At 37.1% G+C, this 23,608-nt stretch overlaps 1 long non-coding RNA gene across 1 annotated transcript; it reads right to left on the bottom strand.

Annotated features, from left to right (window-relative positions):
- Positions 1-9,027: 9,027 nt before the first annotated feature.
- On the bottom strand, positions 9,028-19,934 carry LOC142528592 (uncharacterized). Its single transcript, XR_012815686.1, has 3 exons — positions 19,722-19,934; positions 9,258-9,387; positions 9,028-9,109 (listed from the first exon to the last, which is right to left on the bottom strand). It is a non-coding gene; the product is annotated as an uncharacterized LOC142528592 (long non-coding RNA).
- Positions 19,935-23,608: the final 3,674 nt, after the last annotated feature.

The raw sequence follows: 23,608 nt of genomic DNA, 5'->3' as shown, positions 1-23,608 counted from the left end.
TGGCTGAATTCACTATCCTAGAGTTCTCATGTAAATTTTGAAAATTATCCTACCAGTATACCCAAAATCCTTAGCGTCCATCTTACGAAATCGCTCATATACTCCCTCAGGCCTCGTCCTCTTATCTACCTCAGCATTTTTCCTGCAAATTGCGCAAAGAACTAGGTCATGCCTGCAAGTATCTGGGCTTAAAGGTCTGGTGGTGGACGTGGAAGGGGAAATCTCTGCCCATCACGGTCGGTCACACGTCTAGGAGGCGTACTGTTCCACAATTTAACCCAACACGTAACCAACATGCAGAACCGAACTACTCGTATAACATGTTAAATGATTTTAAAACTTAAACATGCATTTTAAAGAAACTCGTAATTAACACTTAACGTATTTAAAATCGTAAAAACTTATAGACAGGAGGCATGACTTCCTGAGTTACTCGCAACCAGCAGTAGGCAAAACCCTATGTCAGGAAACCTAGAGCTCTGATACCAACTGTGATTAACCGTTTCTTAAAATACTAATAATTTAATATTTTCGGAAAAAATTTAAATTTTTCTTATTAAATAATGTGTTATAAATATAATTCGTAAAATATATCACGGTCACTACTCCTACTAAAAACAAAGTTAATATTAAACCTACATCATTTGAAAACCACAACAAAAAATCCAAGTTAAAAACATTCACCATAATTTGAGAAAGTCTAAAATAATATAAAAACTTGGCATACTAGTCACTAAAACAAGTGCAATAAAAGTAGAGCAAATAATTTTAAAATGTGCATAATAAAACTCATGAACTACAAGGTCCTGGGGTTGCACTGCCACCAATCCCAGCCTCTCACTAGTCACTGTCTCCCGACTCCTCAGCTACATCATCTGCATCGATCAAGTCTAGTGAGCCTAATAACTCAGCATGTATAAACCGTGAATAACAAATAATACGTAATAAAAATCCATGCATTTTAAACATAGCTCGTACATAGTATAATGTAAACATAAATATGTATAACGCGACTTTCCTGCATAAACAATTTTGATAAAATAATATTTTCTTACTCCTCATCGTAATCGACATCGTAAATCATTTTTCGTAAAGTACTGTTCAATGCAAGTGACCCATAACATAAATAATTTGATCAAAATAAACCACAATTCTGGGCGGGCAAGGATCACCACAGCCTTTGGACTGGATGTCCGCTCTCTAACATAACATAACTCCTCCGAAGATGTTGGAGATATCCCCGGACACGTCTCTGGCTTCGAAACCCGTAACTTAATTTTTCCACAAGACAAATCGCATACCTCAAAAATAATTATTTTGCACGTATACATACTTACGAACATCGTGAACCTCATTGTATCGTCTCAAGACATTCTGCCCTAACATACTTAAATTTATACCCAAAACATCACCTAAGGTGCATTCTGACACATCCGACTCCCAAATTAAATAGAACCACTTATGATGTACCAATCGACTCGGGACTAGACCCATACAAAAAATACATCCTAACCTACTGCCCAAGGCCGTAGACCATCCCCGAACCATGCCAGAACCCATAACAAGAACAATGAACCACATAGATACAAGCTGCCCAAAGAGTGATGCAATGACACTTATGTGTTCCGTACGAATTCCTATCGATTCTAACTCAAACCAAGCCCTAGACTCGACCATTAGTTTCCATTGGTGTCGCTGTAACATCCATCGGATTAGTCGAAGTACTACCATGTTCTGGGATTCTTCTAGGAGGCATATCTGATTATCAAAATGGTTAGTAACCACATATAACAAATCTGTTTCAGTCCTCCTCTGATCAAGAATCGGTTTTGATTCATTTCTCAAGTCATACATGTTTCCAATCATATCAGATAATCAGGTAAACATGTACTTTCAAAACAATAAAACATGCTGTCATACTATCATTACAAAAGCAGGAAAGAAAACTCAATCTACCCCGCTCACTCGCTTCTATCCCAGTCTAAGGAATATACAGCTACGGCTCTGATACCACCTGTTGTGGGGACACGGACACTAACTAATCTTCTTAATCATTATTAGAATTAATTGGAAACAATTAAATAAATTGGGTCACAAAATTTTTTTTTCCTAATGTTGAATACCTTATAAACAAGTATACAAAGTTCTATAACAAGTTAGGTCCCATCTCATTCAAATATAAGATCAAGTTTGATATCTACAACAAGATCAAAGTACAAGTCTTGTACAAAAAAAAATCATAACAAACTAATATTCATCCATTACATATCAAGTGATGAAAATCAACTCTACTTCTGGTCCGAATCTCCACTCTAAACTCAATCTCTCATCCTCTTCTTAACCCTGATCTTGTCCCACCTGTTGTCATGCACACATACAAACACAACAACAGCCGGATAACTCCGGTGAGAAATATATTCCCAGTATAAACAACGTATACATGCATTTCATATAAACATATATCAAAGCATAGGACAATTATCAATAGCATGTATCATAATCATAAACTCGGATTGAAATTCTAACGGTCAGATCTTGCACAAATCAAATTCTAGTACATGAAGAAACTTAAATCTTCCCTGGAGCTCTCGTTCTTATTTTTGCAAAAATTTCCACGAAATGAAGGATTTTTCATCTTTAATTGCATGGCAAAGACATGTGGCTCAATATACATACTGCACGTCTCGCGCATATGCACGACCATCACCGGCGCATATGCGCGAGACTCTCTGTCTCGGCAATTCTGGATTCTTCAGCTCGCGCATATGCGCGCCCTATCCCCACGCATATGCGCAAGACCTACTGTCTCGGCATTTCTTCATTTCACATGCTCGCGCATATGCGCGCCTCTTCTCGCGTATATGCGCGGCTCGTTTCGTGCATATGCACGAGACCTTCTGTCCTCGCACAACACAATATCACATGCTATCTCAAATCGTGCCTCGGAGTGGTCCTTCTATAATCACATCAATTTATGAATAAGTAATCTCGGATTAACAGAATAAAATCTCGGGCATTACAATTGATATCTACTCACTACACTTAGTAAAAAAACCACGTCAGGACGTGTAGATATCATTCCACAAATGCTACTACCAATTGCGGATGCATACGGAATGCGTGTCATCGCCGCTATCTCTGCATCAGTCTTGGGAGACATAGACTTGGATAAGGACATGCCATGACACATTGGTAGATGCCCTCTCTTGGACTCATCCATCGAGAACCGCTTAACAATGGTATCAATGTATGTGGACTGGGTGAGACCAAGAAATCTTCTTGATCTATCTCTATAGATCAGTATTCCAAATCCAAAAGATGTTTCACCAAAGTCCTGCATTGAGAACTTACTCGCTAACCATATTTTAGTTGATTGCAACATCCCTACATCATTCTCAATGAATAGAATGTCATAAACATAAAGCACCAAGAATGTCACAGCACTCCCACTGACCTTCTTATGCACACAGGGTTCCTCAAGATTCTTAGTAAAACAAAACTCTTTGATTATACTATCGAATATGAGGTTCCAACTCCTAGATGCCTGCTTTAGACCATAAATAGATCTCTGAAGTTTGCATACCATATGCTCACTTCCGATAGATGTAAACCCTTTAGGTTGAGACATGTAAATCTCTTCCTTAATATCCCCATTAAGAAAGGCTGTCTTGACATCCATCTGCCATATCTCATAGTCATACCATGCAGCTATGGCTAGCAATATCCTTATAGACTTGAACATTACAACTGGAGAAAAGGCTTCCTCAAAGTCAACTCCTTATATTTGAGTATATTCTTTTGCTACCAATCGCGCTTTGAAGGTCAATACCTTCCTATCCACCCAAGTTTCCTCTTTTAAATTCATTTACACCCTATGGGAACAATTCCCTCAGGTGGATCCACAAGATTCCACACTTGGTTCGAATGCATGGAATTCATCTCAAATTCCAATGCTTCAACCCACTTGTATGAATCGGCATCAGATAACGCTTTGTTGAAGGTCATTGGATCACATCCATGGTTAGGCTCATCATGGCCCTCTTCAAGAAGTAGACCATACCTCATAGGTGGTCTCGAGACTCTCTCGGATCTTCTAGAAGCTTGTATCTCTTCTCTTGACTATTCGGGTGTCGGTTCTTCAATTGTGGGTGTCTCTCGAACCTCTTTGAGTTCTATCATCTCCCCTTTTCTATTTAATAGAAATTTTTTTCCCAAAAAGGTTGCATTCCTAGAAACAAACACATTTGTTTCTTGAGGATGATAGAAATAGTAACCAACTGAATTCCTTTGATATCCCACAAAGTAACATAAAATGGATCGACTATCCAATTTATCTCACACCTCCTGCTTCACTTAAGCAAGGCATCACTTAAGCAATGCATCCCTCTATTCTAAGATAAGAATATTTTAGAGGCTTACGCATCCATATCTCATATGGTGTTTTATCAACTGTTTTTGAATGTATATTGTTCAACAACAGTGCCGCTGTCTCAAGTGCAAATAATCCAGAGTCGCAGCCCTTTGCACCAAGATCAGAGAACGTGAGTGATAATTGTGGAAATGCATGAAACAAAACAAAACCCATACATCCTCATGTGCAGCTGCTGGATCGAAAGTTCCTACATGTTACAGCACACATTAAACATAAATATGGCGTGAATGATACATAAAAGAGAATACATGCGTGCCTTGGTGAAAATTCTCGGACAATGATCGAGGAACCAACCACCGAAGGGAGAAACTCTTTACTAGAAGGAGAAAATGGTGTCACCGAAAACTTTGAAGCAGCAAGTCATGAGAAAATTGATGATTGTAGGGAAGTGTCGGTTGTTGTAAAATAATAGGTGTAGGGTACCACTAGTATAATATTTAAATGATTAATTAGTAAATAATGAGTCCTAATTGTTTAATTAAAAGTTTATAAAATATTTAAGCCCAATATGTTTAAAATTAGGATCATTAAATCTAAACACACTCCCGAACAATATTTTGTGTTCGAAAGATTCTGAAAATATTAGCCAGACCCTCAAAAAGTCCTCCGATTAGATAAAATTTGCGCACCGTAAAAGTTTAAAATCATGCTGGTAAAATACCCCAAAAATAATCTCATTTCTTGAAAAATACCTTTAAAACATCTTATATTAATTAATAAGAATTACACATGTAATAAAATAATTTTCCTGAAAATTCTCCGGTCTCCGTTTCTCGTTCGAGTGAAATGCATCTAGAAATCATAATGCATGAACTTTTAAAATTTTGTGAAATAATTACTACCATGCATGAATTATGTGTAAAATGCATAAAAATAATTAAACACATAATTTAAAATAAAATCCTAGATTGCATGCATTCAGGTTACGTGGATTAAATTCCTAGACCTTACAAAAATAATGCCTTTGGACAATCGTATGGTTTAAATAATAAAAACATTAATAGGGTATGAGTAAATTTAACTTTAGTGAATAAATCACTCGGCACCAACTATTTCGGAGTTAGCGGATATAACTCTTGCAGAATTCCCTAGGAACGCTCTTCTTGAACACCTTTCTCAAGATTCCTAATACGGTCCCTGGCTGATCTTAGTTTCTCTTCTAAATTGCACTATAAATTTAGAAGAGCTTTTAACATTTTAAAGCAAAAAACCAAAGGCGGCTCAAACCCTAAAAATTATTCAAGGTGACCGAAATATTGGAGCCTTTTGGAGGAGAGAATTTTAAATTATCATGTATTGGAGGCTAGTGTTGTTGCCTCTTTATTTAATTGTGTATCGTTGACCTAATTACCTTAATTATGGGTCAAAGGTTTCTTAGTTAAATTTAATGGGCTTAGTTAATTAATTTGACTAGAATAACTAGGTTAATTAATTATATTAAAGTCCATTAAGAACTTTAATTATTTAGAATGTTTGACTTGTACTTCTACAAATACATTATACTTAATTCTCACTACATTTAATTTAATATTTAATAAATTCAACATTCGAGTTTAATAATTTAAATTCTCAATTTTTTTAAATTCAACTACTTGAATTTATTTTCTCCAAATTTTAATTATCATAAATTCAACTCTTTGAATTTACTGTATAGTAATTTTATATAAATTCAGCACATTGAATTTATTCTCTCAATGGGAACAAATGATCATGTGCTTGTGTGACTCTCAATGGTTCATAGATACATCTATCCTTGGGTTCACAACTCTTTATGATTCAGGACATTTTCTTTTATTCGGGCTTACCCTAATTTTCCCCATTCCATGCACCAACATTTGATCATGAGAATGTCATAAATAAATTTCTGATTAAACTCATCGAATCATGGTAAAAACGTCTAGTAGTATCGCTTCATGATTCCCTAGTTATCATTGATAGTGCCTGTAAAAACCAATCGGTTATGATTAATATACAATGCAACGCCTTCATCTCATATATCTCGATCGAATCTGCAACTATTGGTTCATCGAGAGCCGCATACTAGATTCGATGGCCATATGATACAATCATGAAATATTCTCATTGTCGTCGCATGGACAACTAGAGAACCCTTGTCTCTTATAATGTACATCTTACACTTTGGCAGAGATTTCATGCACTGCTATTTCGTTCGATCACATAGGATATTCACACACGTAGGCGAGCGGTGAATCTCTGACTACAATGAACTGACTCCTACATATGTCACAATTGCACCCAATCTTGCCACTTTTTGACCTTACGGAGTCGGTAAACGAGTCAAAACACAATCCTAGTATGTAGAGCCTCAGTTGTGTCCCGGGTCGTAAGAACTAAAAATGTACAATCACAACCACATATTTTTCCTCTCGATGAATGATAACCACTTGGAATTTAAGGTTTTTGGTACAATCATCATGTGATTACACATGTGCATGATCGGACATCTCTATGCACTTACCACGAAACATGGTACACAATATAACAGGTGTTAGTCTCAAGCTCAAGCGGCCTTTATCCTTGGTTTTTGGCGACTGACTCGATTAAGAAGGAATATAGAATAAACAGTGTTTACTAATGAGTTTAAATATCGAATCACGATTCATTTGTACTAAAATATAATTAAGAATTTTATCTATGTCGATTGTATGAGTATACAAATAAAGTGAAATGAAACCATGAAACGTAAATTATATTAAAATAAAGACTGTTTATTACAATTGAGTTAATAAATTCCATAACCAACCGATGACTTACAGGACATTTACTCTAACAAATTCATCCATCATTCTCTTTTATTTGTTTGTTTTTATAAGAAAAAAATTGTGGAGTGTAATTTATTGTACGAATCAAAATTATATCATTTGTGTTTAATCACTAATGATTTATTTCTAACTTTTGCTTAGCAAAATTCTGTTTGGTTTGGCGATACATAATATATTTCAAAATTTAAATTATAGAAGAGTTATTACTAGGTTTCTTATTTTTTCTTTTTGAATGACTTATCGCTAGTCCTTCGGTCATAATCGTAGCAACCCGTGAAACAATCATTCAAAGCTAGAAATATATTTGGCTTGTTCTGAAGAGCTTTGGCAAACTTCTTCACTTAAAACCAGTTTCTAATGCATAGATATATTACATTTTCACTCTAATTTGATCTACAATCATGGATTGCAAGTCGTGATTTGTGGTGAAGAATCCATAAAACAGAGGGAAGCATGACCAAAACATAGAAGAATCGGAACATGGTAGCCTTCACATGGACATGGCGTTTCGGCATGTGTTTAATCCATTTTCGTTTCGATTTTAAGTCCGTTCGCTAGTAATCTCTATACTAATGTCTTGGTTTGAGTGTAAAAAAAATATCTCAATCTTCAGAAATCATGTATATCATTGGAAAAAAAATTTATCCACAAAAACAAAATAATTAATTTAAGGCTATGGATGTATATCTTCTTTGGCAGTGAAGAGGTCGGAGCACTTGTAGGTTGCTTGTTCTCGACGAAAAAATCATCTAGTTTCACCACGGTCATTTGTCCTTCAAAGAAACTCCCTTTAAAATTCCTAGCATGAGCTTCTCTTTAAAATTCCCTTTACTTTCAGATTTTTCACTTCAACCAAACAAAGATCCAATAACAAATCTTTGAATTTTATAACAAAAGTAGTACACAGAGAAATGTAGTAAGTCATCACAAACTAAAAAGGCTTACATGCCACTACGGTACACTCCGGATCCACACAAACTTATACTGAGCTTGTGCAATAACTCCGGATCCACACCAACTTATACTGAGCTCGTGCAATAACTCCGGATCCACAGATCCCTCCTTAAATCTCTATCTCACCAAGTCATCAGAAACTTACACACCAAATATCTGGCATAGCAACAAACCCATGCCAGTTGGAAATAATTATGCTCACGTCGAGAAACAATCTGGTTTAGTCGAGAAACTTAACTAGAACTAGAAAATAGCCATAAATCTACCCAAAAACGGCTACATACCTAGACAAAATCGCGAGGGAGGTCGCGCAGATTCAGTTCGCGGTTTTTAATCCTAGCATATATTTCGTGGCTTCTTCCATGGCTGCTCTGGAGAATCTTTCACCAATAATTCTTCTTCTTTAACATCTAAAGTGTGTTACTAGATTAAAATGCAAGCAAGAAATCAAACCATGTCGTCGTTAAATTGCACGCTCGTAATTGTGTGGGACCTGAAATCTGCACAGAGTGACTCCATGTACTGCCTCACAACAAGTAGAAATTGCACAGCAGCATTTTCCTTCAAATTCGTCACACAAAGATACTATTATGTCAAGAGGAGGACAAGAAAAAAATGCATTCTATATTTGAGTACCAAAACAATAATCAGAATCGTGATAGCAGAAAAGCAAGCAAGAGAAAACAAGCAGAAATATAGAACTTGAAAAGATTTGTCACGTCTAAGGATTCTACACAATGGATTCTGCTACAACAACAAACCATCCATTCTCCCATTGCAAACATTATTTCCTGGAAGAGCTTATTGAGCAACCCATTAATCAAATAATTAAAAAAATTAACTTTACCATACCAATGCCTCAACTCCACCAGTTGCCGCAATTGCTTCTTGATTTCTGTCGTGAAATGATAAATTCCATAATGCACCAGCAGCTTCTAGCCTAAAAATCAGCCAATATTGGAGCTATTTTCATTCTCACGGGAAATTAATGCATTTACATGACCAGGAAAAACCAGAAACGACCAACCTCATGCAAAAATGCAAAAAACTCGAACATAGCCATTGAAACTTCAGTAAATATAAACTACCTAACACCATCAAGTAGAGAGCGAGTAAGTTGCACTAGAGCTTCAAGAGCTCCTGCCTCTTGTCCCAAGGCAGCATTGTTACCATTGCTATCTCCATGAGCAGCCAAATTCGCCAAAGCCCGAGCTGCCTCTACGTGATACCAAGGTGCAAATAAAAACAATTTCCCTTTTAAAGCATACTTGTCACGCACTGTGTCCGAAGCGTCGATGACATCCGGCATTGTTTAATTACTTGAAAACAATTAAGCCTCGTATCAAAACAAACCAGTTTTTTTCATAAATTAATATTGTCTTTACAATGACAATGAAATGGAAATTACATCAGAGTTTCAGAAGCGGAATTTAAAGAAAATCAGAAATTCTTGAGTCTTGATCTGGATCATCGATTCACCAACCCCAGAAAGCTTCCAGCTCCTCCTCATTTATTTGCTCTTCAGTTTTATCTGAAATTTGTAAGGGATGAGTGTTTTGGGAAACACTCAGCAAGTGGGGGTCGATCGATTTTCAATGATACATATAGATCTTAATCTTTAGACAGTTCTTTAACAATCTTTCAAATCTTATGACTTTTAACTCATCATAATAGAAACAAAACAAATATGAGACAGAGGTTATCAGACGATTCAGAGCAGTTCAGAAACAGATCAGAACAATTCAGAACAGTACAGATCGGAACAGACATAACACTGTTACACATCTCATTTCCATGGTCAAATTGTCCCCAATATGTTAGTCCTCTAAGGGGTGAGGCCAGAACACGGTTTTATACTCACCGATGGGGGCCAGACAGAAATGATTTTATACCCACCATTGAGGGCCAGAAAGAATCACAATTCTCGTCCCATTTCAAATTGAATAATCGTAACAGTGTAACAAAGATTTCAGATTTTTATCGAACAGAACTTATCAGAATTTTCAGATATCAGATTTTCAAACGAATTCAGCGGAATCAACGAATTTCAAAACATAGAAGAAACATATAATCGATCCAAATTTTTAAACAAAATAGATATCAATTTTCGAAAATAAGGACACACCTACATGTATGTCATATTATGTATATCAAAGTTTAAAAATACAAAAAGATATGTAACAAAAGCCCACTTACTGTATTTTAGAGATGTGCTTCGAAAATGCAGATCCTTGGACAAAACTTCCTTCTGGAAATCGGACAGCACTCCGACGTATTTATTGAGCAAATGATGCCTTGATTTCTGCAGCACTTCGACGTAGAACTTTAGCACTCGACAGCACGAAGCTTCTCCTTGCCTTGGCCGAAAATTTGAGAGGTTTGTGAAGGGGTGTAGCCGAATTTTCTAAGACTTTTTAAGTGTGTTTTTCTATCAGCCATGAAGTGCTATTTACAGATGAAATATTGCCCCTTGAATTACCCCATATGGCTGAAATCTTTAGCCCCAATAAAGCCTTCAATGAATCCTTCAATGTGGTCAAGGAAATCCAAGCATCAAGAGTCATTTTGGTTTCCTAAAGGGACATTTCTTGCATCATTAATGTGTCTTGGTCTCTCAGCTCCTCCCTTAGCTCCTCCATGGATTAACTCAAAGGTCATTTCCTGCCTACTAAGTATGTCCAAACTCCTAGCTCTTCCCTTAGCTTCTTCCTTGGTTATCTCAAAGGTGGCTTCTTGCATAATAATTTTGTCCAATTCCTTGGCTCATCTTTTAGCTCCCTTTTTGGTCTTGTTAGGACAAGCTTGGTTGAGCTGTTTTGAGCTGAAAGATCGAGTCCTTGTGCTGGGGTTTTACTCCTCCAGTGATAATTCTTCAATGGATATGGTTACTTGCAGCTTGGCCTCCCGTTGAGTCCGACTCCGAGCTTGGAAGCTACTTCTTCGAGTTAAGTTAGCTGAAAATTTAATTTCATATTTAAGTTCTATAGTTAGAATGCAAGTTGTTGAGCTTAGATTAAGCTAAATTTTAAATTTGTATTTCTTACATGATTTGCCTCGGATTGAATCTTCCGCGTTCTCACATCCCTCCCTCCTTATTGAAAGTTTCGTTCTCGTAACTTGGGTCAGTTCGAGTTTTGGAATAAATGAGGGTATTGTGAACGCATTTTCTCTTCGAGTTCCCAAGTGGCCTCCCTTTCGGTATGATTTGACCACTGCACTTTGACGTATGGGATTGTCCGGTGCCTCAATACTTGGTCTTTTGTGTCCACTATTCGGATAGGGACTTCTTCGTATTTGAGTTCTTCAATGAGATTTCCTTCAATCATCAGTGGTGCAACCTTGAGTACATGACTTGGGTCTCGGACATATTTCCTCAGTTGTGAGATGTGGAAAACATTGTGAATTCGGGACATATCTGGCGGCAAAGCCAGACGATAGGCTAAGGTTCCCACCTTTTCCAATATCTCGAATGGTCCCACATATCTCGGGTTTAACTTTCCGGATTTACTGAACCGAACCACTCCCTTCATAGGAGAGACCTTAATATAAGATTTTTCACCGATTTCTATTTCCAACGGTCTTCTCTTCAAATCGGCCCAACTCTTTTGTCTATCTTGGGCTGCCTTGAGTCTTTCCTTGATTATGGCTACTTTGTCAACGGTTAATTGAACAAGTTCTGGTCCGGTAACAGGTTTTTCTCCGACTTCATCCCAATATAGAGGCGACCTACACTTTCGGTCATACAGAGTCTCATACGGAGCCATCTCGATGCCACTGTGATAGCTATTGTTATAGGCGAATTCTATCAGGGGAAACTGTTCACTCCGGTTTCTAGGAAAATCCAGAGCACATGGCCTCAGCATGTCCTCGAGGGTCTGAATCGTCCTCTCAGTTTGGCCATCAGTCTGAGGATGATAGGCTGTGCTGAGAGTGACTTTGGTTCCCATCGCCTTTTGAAAACTTTTCCAGAACCTTGATACAAATCTTGGATCTCTGTCAGATAATATACTTGCTGGAACTCCATGTAGTCTCACTATGTTGTCCATATACAAAGTGCCTAATTTATCCAAATTATTATTCATCCGTACTGGCAAGAAATGGGCAGACTTGGTCAATCTGTCAATGATTACCCAGATTCCATCGTGACCCTGCCTTGATCTTGGTAACCCTACAACGAAATCCATGGAGATGTTATCCCACTTCCTTTCCAGTATTTCCAATGGTTGTAAAAGTCCTTCAGGCCTTTGATGTTCCGCCTTGACTTGTTGACAGACTAAACACTTTGCAACAAAGGCAACTACATCTTTCTTCATCCCGTTCCACCAGTAATTATTTTTCAAATCCCGGTACATCTTGGTGCTTCCTGGATGTACTGAAAATCTTGATTTATGTGCCTCGGCCATTACTTCTTCTCGAATTCCGTCGATATCAGGCACATACAACCGTCCTTTCATCCAAAGGATACCATTCTCATCAATTTGAAATTCTGGAACTTTTCCTTCTTGTATCTGTTCTTGAATTTTAAGGATGGAGGTGTCTTGACTCTGTTTCGATTCGATGGTCTCTCGGAGGCCTGGTTGTACTGATAGTGAAGATAAACTTACCTTTCCAAAATTTCTTAGGCTCAATGCATCAGCCACCTTATTTGCCTTACCCGGATGATAATTGATTACCAAATCATAATCTTTTAGAAGTTCCCTCCACTTTCTAAGCCTCATGTTTAATTCTTTTTGGGTGAAAATGTACTTGAGGCTCTGGTGATCAGTAAATACTTCACATTTCACGCCATAAAGGTAGTGCCTCCAGATTTTTAGCGCAAACACAACTGCAGCTAGCTCTAGGTCATGAGTGGGGTAATTCAGCTCATACGGTTTTAACTGTCGTGATGCATAAGCAATTACTTGACCTTCTTGCATAAGCACACACCCTAATCCTCCCTTTGAAGCGTCACTGTATACAGTGAAATTCTTGCCATCTTCTTGAAGAATTAGAACTGGTGTGGATGCGAGTTTGGTCTTCAGGGTTTCAAAACTCTTCTTACATGCTTCATTCCAAATGAACTTTGAGTTTTTCTGAGTAAGTTTTGTAAGAGGAATGACGATTGAAGAAAATACTTCCACGAATTTTCTATAGTAGCCAGCTAAACCAAGAAAACTTCTTACTTCGGTTACTGTTCTTGGTTGTGGCCAATCCTGGATTGCTTCTATTTTTTTAGGGTTTACCGACACCCCTAATTCAGAAATTATATGACCAAGGAACGCCACACTTTTTGTGAGGCCCGGGGCCGAAGAGGGCGGGGGGTGATCGCCGGTGCCATCAGTTGCACGGACAATGAGCGGCTCCTGACAGGCTTCTAGGTGGAGGGAACATGAATGAACCGACCCACACGGGAATGAGAGGGATTCCGAGACTGTTCAATGTAATGGACTGTACAGTTGAAGAGGGCTTAAAAGATTTGATTTGTACTACTCATATCACGAAGGTGCATCTTCTTTTCGGTAGCTCATCACATATAAACTCCAAAGTTAAGCGTGCTTGACTTGGGGCAATTTTAGGATGGGTGACCTGCTGGGAAGTTTCCCAGGGTGCGTGTGAGTGAGGACATAAGCAGCACGCTGGAAAGACTCGTCTTGATACAGTGAGGACAGTCGTCAAATCTGGGACGTCACACTTTTTACAAGAATTCACACTTCTTGAATTTGGCATATAGTTCCTTTTCTTTCAGTGTTTGCAATGTGAGACGCAAATGTTCTCTGTGTTCTTCCTTACTTGGTGAGTATACCAAGATATCATCTATAAAAACAACCACAAACTTGTCGAGGTATGGTTTGAACACTAGATTCATCAGGTCCATGAATACTGCAGGAGCATTTGTTAGACCAAAAGGCATTACTGTAAATTCGTAATGTCCATATCTTGTCCTAAAAGCAGTTTTAGGGATATCTTCAGTTTTGACTTTCAGTTGATGATAACCTGATCTTAGACCAAGCTTTGAGAAAACTTTGGCTCCTTTTAGCTGATCGAAAAGATCATCTATCCTCGGGAGTGAGTGCTTATTTTTTATGGTGATCTTGTTCAACTTTCTATAGTCAATACATAGCCTCATGCTTCCATCTTTTTTCTTTACGAACAGCACTGGGGCTCCCCACGGAGATGCACTAGGGCGAACCTGCTTCTTGTCCAGTAATTCCTGAAGTTGTTCCTTTAACTCCTTTAATTCAGCTGGAGCCATTCGGTATGGTGTCTTTGAGATTGGCGCAGCACCAGGGACCAAATTGATTTCAAATTCTACTTCCCTATCTAGTATCTCTCCTGGTAATTCCTCGGGAAAAACATCTGTAAATTCTTGAACAATTGGAATATCTTCCAACTTTGGGACCTCTTCTACTTTGATCTCATCGATCATTGCCAGATAGATTTCTTCTCCCCCTTTTATGGCCTTCCAGACTTGTGAGGCCGATAACAGAGATTTTCTTTCCTTGGATTTTCCGTGATATATGACTTCCTCTTTAGTCGGAGTCTGAAGTCTAATATCTTTCTTTTGACAATCTATTATGGCATGGTTTTTAGCTAACCAGTCCATTCCAAGGATGATGTCAAACTCAACCATATTGAGTTGAATTAATTCTGCCTCAAAAATTTGTTTGCTGATACAAATTTTACGATTTCTGTACACCTTGTGGGTTTCAATTATTCTGCTTGCAGGTGTTGCCACTCTTAACGGTTCACTAAAAATATCATATTCAAGTTTAAGCTTCTTAGAAAATATTTTGGACACAAACGAGTGCGTAGCCCCACAATCAAACAAAGTATATGCAGGTATGTCATTGAGTAGAATAGTACCTGCCACCACCTCATTGGTGTTATCAGCTTCTTCCTGGGTGATTGCATACACCCGAGCATTTGTATTGTTTTTATTCTGCTTTCTGGGTATCGCCCCTTTTTCTTTGTTTTTCGGACATTCTTTAATTCGATGACCCACCTGTCCACACTTGAAACAAGCGCCTGTCTTCCAATAGCATTCTCCGATATGATACTGTTTACAGGTGTCGCACCACTTCCCTTCCCTATTGCCAGTATTGCCAGAGCTTCCTTTGAAAGCCCCACCTGAATAATTTGGCTTTTTAACTTGGGACCATTCTGAGTAGATTGATTGACCATCGGTCTTTTGTTCTTGTTTTCTTCCTCACGGCGTTTCATATCCGTTTCTGCGCTCATCGCAGCGCCCATCAAATCCGCAAAACTGTTTGGCTTGAATACTACCAAAGCTGACTGAATCCGGCTGTTGAGTCCCTTTTTAAAACGATGCATTTTTAGCTTTTCATCAGACATGATTGTTGGGACATAGGTTCCTAGATCATTGAACTGTGAAGTGTATTCCATCACCAACATGTCCGGAGCCCGTTTGAAGTTTTCGAACTCACTCAACTTCTGCAGACGAAATTCAGCTGGGTAGTATTGTTTCAAAAATTCTCTCTTAAAAATCTGACATGTGATCTCTTCCACTTCAGCTAGAGATGGTGACACAGTTTCCCACCATTTCCTAGCCCGGTCTTCCAAAAACGGTGTCACAACCTCCACTCTCAGTTCTTCAGGTATTTCCAGTAAATGCAGTTGTGTTTTGACATTCTTGAGCCAGTTGTGGCTGACTTCCGGGTCTGGGTTCCCATCAAAAGTTGGACCTCGATTTCTCCTCAGAGATTCATAATGGTATTTAATCCCACGCGGTTGTGGTTCTTGGGGTGGTTGGATGGCGTTAGCCAATGGGTTCACGAACCCTTGCAATGTCGCAGCTACAATAGTAGCTATTGCCATCATATCTTCTTGACTGAGATTTACTCTCGGTGGTGGTGGTGGATTTTCATTTTGGTTGGCGCCACGAGGGTTACGGTTGTTTCGGGGTGGTCTGCCTGCCATTTCCTATAAACATGTATTTTATTAATTTGTTTGCCACAATGTATAATTAAAATAATTCCATTAAATTTTTGAAATTCATACAATCAAAAGTTTCAAAACAAATGATTAATAATTATGAATACAATCAATGCCTAATCTATAGTTCTCTCCCTACTCGTCTGTAACTTCACCGTCTCCTACTGTCTCATCAATTTCTTCTTCTTGAATAGGATCTTCTTCTTGGTTAGCTTCGAGTTCCTCTAAGAGCTCCTCCATATTGATCATGTTATTCTGTAGCTGATCAATATGATTTTGCAACTGTGTGTTGTGGTGGTCCAGGTTGTTTATTTGCTCCTGAAGCTCCTGTATCGTTGATTGGCTTACTCTCTCATCGATTTCTTGTTCCTCGACCTGTTCTTGAAGATAGCGCTGTGTTTTGAGGAGGCTCTCATCCCGCATTTGGAGAGTCAAAATCCTATCCTGAGCTTTGTTCAATTCTTTCTTGGTGATTTCGTGCTGTCGCTCAGGCTCTAGGTGGTAGGCAGCATAGCGCCTAACGTCGTCGCGCAGTCTTTTCTCCTCCAATCTTGCCTCACGAAGATCCTCCATCATGCATACGTTATTCCCATCCAACTGGTAGTTATCTCTCTCAACTTTTTCATTTTTCTCTTTCAATGTCTTAATCTCCGCCTCTTTTTCCCGGAGTTGTTTCTGAAGTTCAGTTATAATGCTTTGAGGAACCATATTTGTTTTTCCTATAAAAGTTAAAAGAAATTAATTTCTTATAGACAGTTTTATAAGGTAATTTGCAATAATTTAAAGATAATAGAATTTTCATTTAGAAATAAGGTGATACACTTAGTACTTTTTCCATTATAATTTTTATTACAATCCTGATACTAATCTAGTCTATCATATCTCCACCGTCACTATCGCTGCCGCTGTCGTCATCGGTCACCTCTATCGGTGCTTCCTCCTCTTCCTCCATGTTCTCGATTACCATATGCAGGTAGTTATTCTGATCTTGAAGTCTGTCCATAGTGGCGTGGAGCTTCGAAATGTATCGGTCCTGCTTGGCGCTGAACTCCTCTTGGCGCTGACGGGCCTGAGTAGCACGTCCTCGCTCTATCTCTACTCTCTCCAGCAAATCCTTGTTGAGTGAAGCTAAGCGCGTGATGCAAGCTGAATCAGTCGGTATCTGTAGAAGTTGGCTCTCAGCCAAGTCCAAATGGTGAGTCAATCGCTGTACATCAGTCTCAAGTATGTGTCTGATCTCACTAAGCTCCTGCTTTTCCAATTTTTCCTTAGCCAGTTGTGCCTTCAAAGTCGCAATTTTTTTATCCTGGTTATCTATCGTAATCTGGCGCATGCGAAGGGCAGCCTGAGCGCGAGTACGTGTAGCAGCCATTTCCTAGGATAAAAATCGAGGTAAAACATCAGAATCGTATCAAAGATAGAAAGGTACAAAAATAGAAACAAAGTTGTCGTGGAAAATTTTTGACACTAAGAATTGCGAAGCGATTGAAGGGATAGATTTTTGAAGTCTATTCAAAATTTAGGAAACAATTGAAAGTTGTATTTCAAGAACAGATGAAAGTTGGACTCAAATTGGGATGCACTAGGCTTTTGCCAAAATTTGACTTTGCCAAATTTTGTCTGTCAAAATCCCAGCGGGATTATGAACCTGGCGGCTCTGATACCACTTAAATGTCACGCCCCGTGTCCGAAGCGTCGATGACATCCGACATTGTTTAATTACTTGAAAACAATTAAGCCTCGTAACAAAACAAACCAGTCTTTTTCATAAATTAATATTTTCTTTACAATGACAATGAAATGGAAATTACATCAGAGTTTCAGAAGCGGAATTAAAAGAAAATCAAAAACTCTTGAGTCTTGATCTGGATCATCGATTCACCAACCCCAGAAAGCTTCCTGCTCCTCCTCATTTATTTTCTCTTCATTTTTATCTGAAATTTTAAGGGGTGAGTGTTTTGGGAAACACTCAGCAAGTGGAGGTCGATCGATTTTCAATGATACATATAGATCTTAATCGTTTAACAGTTCTTTAACAATCTTTCAAATCTTATTACTTTTAACTCATCATAATAGAAACAAAACAAATATGAGACATAGGTTATTAGATGATTCAGAGCAGTTCAAAAACAGATCAGAACAATTCAGAACAGTACAGATCGGAACAGATAGAACACTGTTACTCATCTCATTTCCATGGTCCAATTGTCCCCAATATGTTAGTCCTCTAAGGGGTGAGGCCAGAACACGGTTTTATACCCACCGGTGGGGGCCAGACAGAAATGATTTTATACCCACCATTGGGGGCCAAACAGAAATGGTTTTATACCCACCATCGAAGGCCAGACAGAATCACAATTCTCGTCCCATTTCAAATTGAATCGTAACAGTGTAACAAAGATTTCAGATTTTTATCGAACAGAACTTATCAGAATTTTCTTATATCAGATTTTCAAACGAATTCAGCGGAATCAACGAATTTCGAAACATAGAAGAAACATATAATCGATCGAAATTTTTAAACAAAACAGATAGCAATTTTCGAAAATAAGGACACACCTACATGTATGTCATATTATGTATATCAAAGTTTAAAAATACAATAAGATATGTAACAAAAGCCCACTTACTATGTTTTAGAGATGTGCTTCGAAAATGCAGATCCTTGGACGAAACTTCCTTCTAGAAATCGGACAGCACTCCGACGTATTTGTTGAGCAAATGATGCCTTGATTTCTGCAGCACTTCGACGTAGAACTTTAGCACTCGACAGCACGAAGCTTCTCCTTGCCTTGGCCGAAAATTTGAGAGGTTTGTGGAGGGGAGTAGCCGAATTTTCTAAGGCTTTTTGAGTGTGTTTTTCTATCAGCCATGAAATGCTATTTATAGATGAAATATTGCCCCTTGAATTACCCCATATGGCAGAAATCTTTAGCCCCAAGAAATCCTTCAATGAATCCTTCAATGTGGTCAAGGCTATCCAAGCATCAAGAGTTAATTTGATTTCCTAAAGTGACATTTCTTGCATCATTAATGTGTCTTGGTCTCTCAGCTCCTCCATGGATTAACTCAAAGGTCATTTCCTGCCTACTAAGTATGTCCAAACTCCTAGCTCTTCCCTTAGCTTCTTCCTTGGTTATCTCAAAGGTGGCTTCTTGCATAATAAGTTTGTCCAATTCCTTGGCTCATCTTTTAGCTCCCTTTTTGGTCTTGTTAGGACAAACTTGGTTGAGCTGTTTTGAGCTGAAAGATCGAGTCCTTGAGCTGGGGTTTTACTCCTCCAGTGATAATTCTTCAATGGATACGGTTACTTGCAGCTTGGCCTCCCGTTGAGTCGGTCTCCGAGCTTTGAAGCTACTTCTTCGAGTTAAGTTAGCTTAAAATCTAAGCTCGTATTTAAGTTCTATAGTAATAATGAAAGTTGTTGAGCTTAGATTAAGCTAAATTTTAAATTTGTATTCCTTACATGATTTTCCTCAGATTGAATCTTCCGGGTTCTCACAATACAAATACTCCTTCACCACCAGAACACCTCGATAATTTGAAGATGAGGACAACTAAAGAACGAGTGATTCTTTAACTAATTACGAAGAAAAATGTTCTGAAATCAACGTTTTTACCTCAAAGAACGAATGATTCTTTAGCTAAAACTCGTGAAAACCCTCAAAAAACGAGTGATTCTAGATCTTCGATCTAGGGCATGATTCAGAGCATAAATTCTTGAATATAAACCCAAGGTGGTAGCCGACAACTTTTCAGCGCTTTTCCGGTGAGTATCGGCGGCAACAGCGAGTCAGGAAATAGTGCTGGGGAAGCAGTTTTTTTTTTTTTTGAAATGGTGGAAGCAGTTAGAAGAGAGAAAACAGAGGGAAGAAAATCGGTGACGCGCATATGTGTGGGAAATAATCAATAGATTTTTTTAAAACAAAATGCTTAATACACAGTTTCTAGAAAGCATTGTCAATAATAAAAGTTAAAAATTATTGGAAAATATGAGTTGAAATATTTAAATGTTAAAAATAAGAATTGTGAATATTAAAAATTAATGTGTGATGATGTGTGTAATGATATATTTATTTTTGGATTATTTCCAAAGAAATTCTATAAATATGTCTCTCAATTTGTGAAGAAAAACATAATTTAGTAGAGAGAAAATTTTATAAAGTATATAGTTTAATATATTGAGTTTGAGATTTTTACTTTCTACCGTAAAATTTTATTTTTAACACGTTATCAGCACGATACTCGAAGGTTCAGTTCTCCATATTTTTTCAAGTTCTAAAACACAAGAAAAATGTAACAACATTCAAAAGTTAGAGCATTTAGTTTACTGTTTATTTATTTTTATTGTATATATTTTTTATATATAATATCATGTTATTATATAAAAGGAGTCTATGACACCTCATTATAATAATGTGATGTGATTACACTGCTTATATAATTTTATTGTGTTATTGTTTAATTATTGTATATATATATTTGAATAATATCATCTTATTATATAAAAGGAGTCTATAACACCTCATTATAATAATGTGATGTGAGTATTTCATTATTTATATATTTTTATTATGTTATATTAATTATATATATATTTGTATAATGTCACAATATTATATAAAAGGAATTTCTGATACCTCATTATAATATTGTGATATGATATACATAATTATTTAAACATGTTTAACATTATATACATTATATTATTACCATAAAATTTACATATACATACATTTATTTTTTGATATTTTGTAACGGTCATAAACGGCTAGTTTTTACCCTATAAATATGACTTCACAAACACATTCAATAACTCCAAACTTATTCTTCCTCCATAAAAAATTTCTTCATCAAAATTTTCGAAGAAGAAGAAGATGGTTCTTTCAAGGTTATTTTGTATAATTATTTTGGTTATTATACTCATTAGTCTTGTATTTATCGGAAAATATCTTCCTCGCATTTTTTTCTTTATTTTAAAGAATGCTTGTACTTATAATTTATCTGTTACTTTGTATTGCGATTATAATAAATTTATAACTTAACTAATAAAATTAATTGTTATTTTTATAGTACCACCACGTCAAATTTGGCAAAGCTCGAATTTGTTGCGCTCAACATTACGTGAAAAAGTTATATGTCATGAACTCTCGATGTAGAAATGGATCTTGACTCATTAGGTCTAAGTGAGACCATTAAAGAAAATGGTATCTCAACATCATAAAAAAAGAAGCTATAATATTTTTGCGTCGACACCTTGATGAATGATTAAAATATGAATATCTCATTGAAAAAGATCTCATGGCTTTATGAAAAGGATTAAAACAAAAATTTGAACATATAAGAGAAGTTATACTTCCGACTGCCAGTGATGAATGGAATACCTTAAGATTCAAAGATTTTAAGAAAGTGAATGATTACAATTCGACGATATATCGAATAATCTAGCAAATTAAAATTTTGTGGACATGAGGTTACAGAATCGAAAATGCTTGAGAAAATATTTTCTACTTTTCACGCATCAAATATAACTCTACAACAACAATATAGAGTGCGTGGATTTGCGAGATATTCTGAACTTATCGTATGTCTTCTTGTGGCGGAAAGGAACAACGAGCTGCTAATGAGAAATCATCAGACCCGACCCACTGGATCAATAACATTTCCAGAAGTAAATGTTGTAAGTAAAAATGCATTTAAACCTAAAAACAAAAATCAAATTCAGAGACAAGGTTTTGGTCGAGGTCGAGGTCGTGGTCGTGGTCGTGGACGTGGAAGTGGAAGTGATCGTGATAGTGGTCGCGATCGTGGTTTTGAAAACAATCGAGATAGTTATTGTAACGTACCGTATTTTTGAACTTACTTAAAATTTTCGGAAAAGTAAAAATTTTCTTAAATAAGTAATCATCTTTCAAAATGCAATACAAATAAAATGTTTGACAAAATATTTGGAATGTAACGAGTTTGCAAAAGTACTTTCTTTAAGCAACGTAAAATAATTTCCTTAAAAATCAGAGTAAATGAAATAACATGCATAAAAATCCTTGAAAACTAAACGGTCCTCGGGTTAGTCCACCGTACAGTCCGAGCCATCTCACTGATCCCCGCCTGTCATCTCCTCAAACTCGTCCTCACTTGCATCGATCAAGTATAGTGAGTCTAAAGACTCAACATGTATAAACTGGAAATAGCAAGTAACGTATAATAAAATCACATGCATTTTAAAGTAGCACATATGTATCTTAACTTTAAACATACTTACATAAACATAGATGTGCCATCGATTCATAAACATTTTCATAAACGTACTTGCATCATACATGCTTAAACATGCATATCATCATCATTTTGCGTAGAGATAAATTTCAAAGCAAGTGACTCATACGTAATGCGCCTGATTAGCCTAACCACAGTACTGGGCTGGTAGGGATGTCCACTACCACATACATAAGATCCCCAGTCATACTTTACCGGGTGGATTGGTCACTGGTCATAATTTACAGCTTTTCAATCATAATCAAAACCCGGTCATATTTTACTGGGGTGGAGAGGTCCCCGGACACATTCCCCAGCTTCCGAGCCCGTTCATAGTTGGTCACAAGACATTTAGCATACCTCAAAAATAAAACATTTTCTTTTTCACGTCGAGCACACTTAAAAACGTCGAGGGCTTCGTTGGAACGCTCTGGACATGCTGCCCTAACCACAGCAGTAAAGATTCAGGAGATCCCAACGAAGCCTGCAACCAAATCTTGAGAAAATGTGAAGAACATGCACAAATGTTCACAGCTTGAGCGGTTTTACGATAAAAATCATATCTCTCTAATTTCTTATCGAAAAATTACGAATTTGCTATCGAATAGAAGATAACACAAATTTATACAAATCATATATTGAAAACATTTCCAGAAAACCAATATATAATTCTCCGAATTCAGAATAACTGAGGGTGACGGGTTTTGTGACACAAAAATTTTACAGCTTGTGCGATTTTACGATAAAAATCATATCTCTCTCGTTTCTTATCAGAAAATTACGAATTTGCCATCAAATCGAAAATAACTCAGAGTACTACAAATCATGTGTTGAAAATATTTCCAGTGAACCGACCTATAAGTCGCAAAATTCAATATAACAGAAGGTGACATGTTTTGTGACACAGAAATTTCACAGCTTGTGCGATTTTACGATACAAATCATATCTCCCTTGTTTCGTATAAAAAAAATTACGAATTTGCTATCAAATCGAAGATAATAAAGCGTACTACAAATCATATGTTGAAAACATTTCCAAAAACCAACCTATAAGTCGCAGAATTCAAAATAACAGAGGATGATGGGTTTTGTGACACAAAAATTTCACAGTTTGAGCAGTCCAACAAAAATAATCATAACTCACTCGCTTATTGCCCAAAAATTATGCATTTATTGTCAAATCGAAGTTATCAAAAATTACTATGTTTCATATGTTGAAAGTTTTTCCAAAAAGTCGACCTAAAATTCAAAA

The sequence above is a fragment of the Primulina tabacum genome, chromosome 16, assembly GCF_025594145.1.
Source record: "Primulina tabacum isolate GXHZ01 chromosome 16, ASM2559414v2, whole genome shotgun sequence".
In the NCBI taxonomy this organism is placed as follows: Eukaryota; Viridiplantae; Streptophyta; class Magnoliopsida; order Lamiales; family Gesneriaceae; genus Primulina; species Primulina tabacum.
Note: the sequence above shows the minus strand (reverse complement) of the source record. Positions and strands in the feature narration are given on the sequence as shown.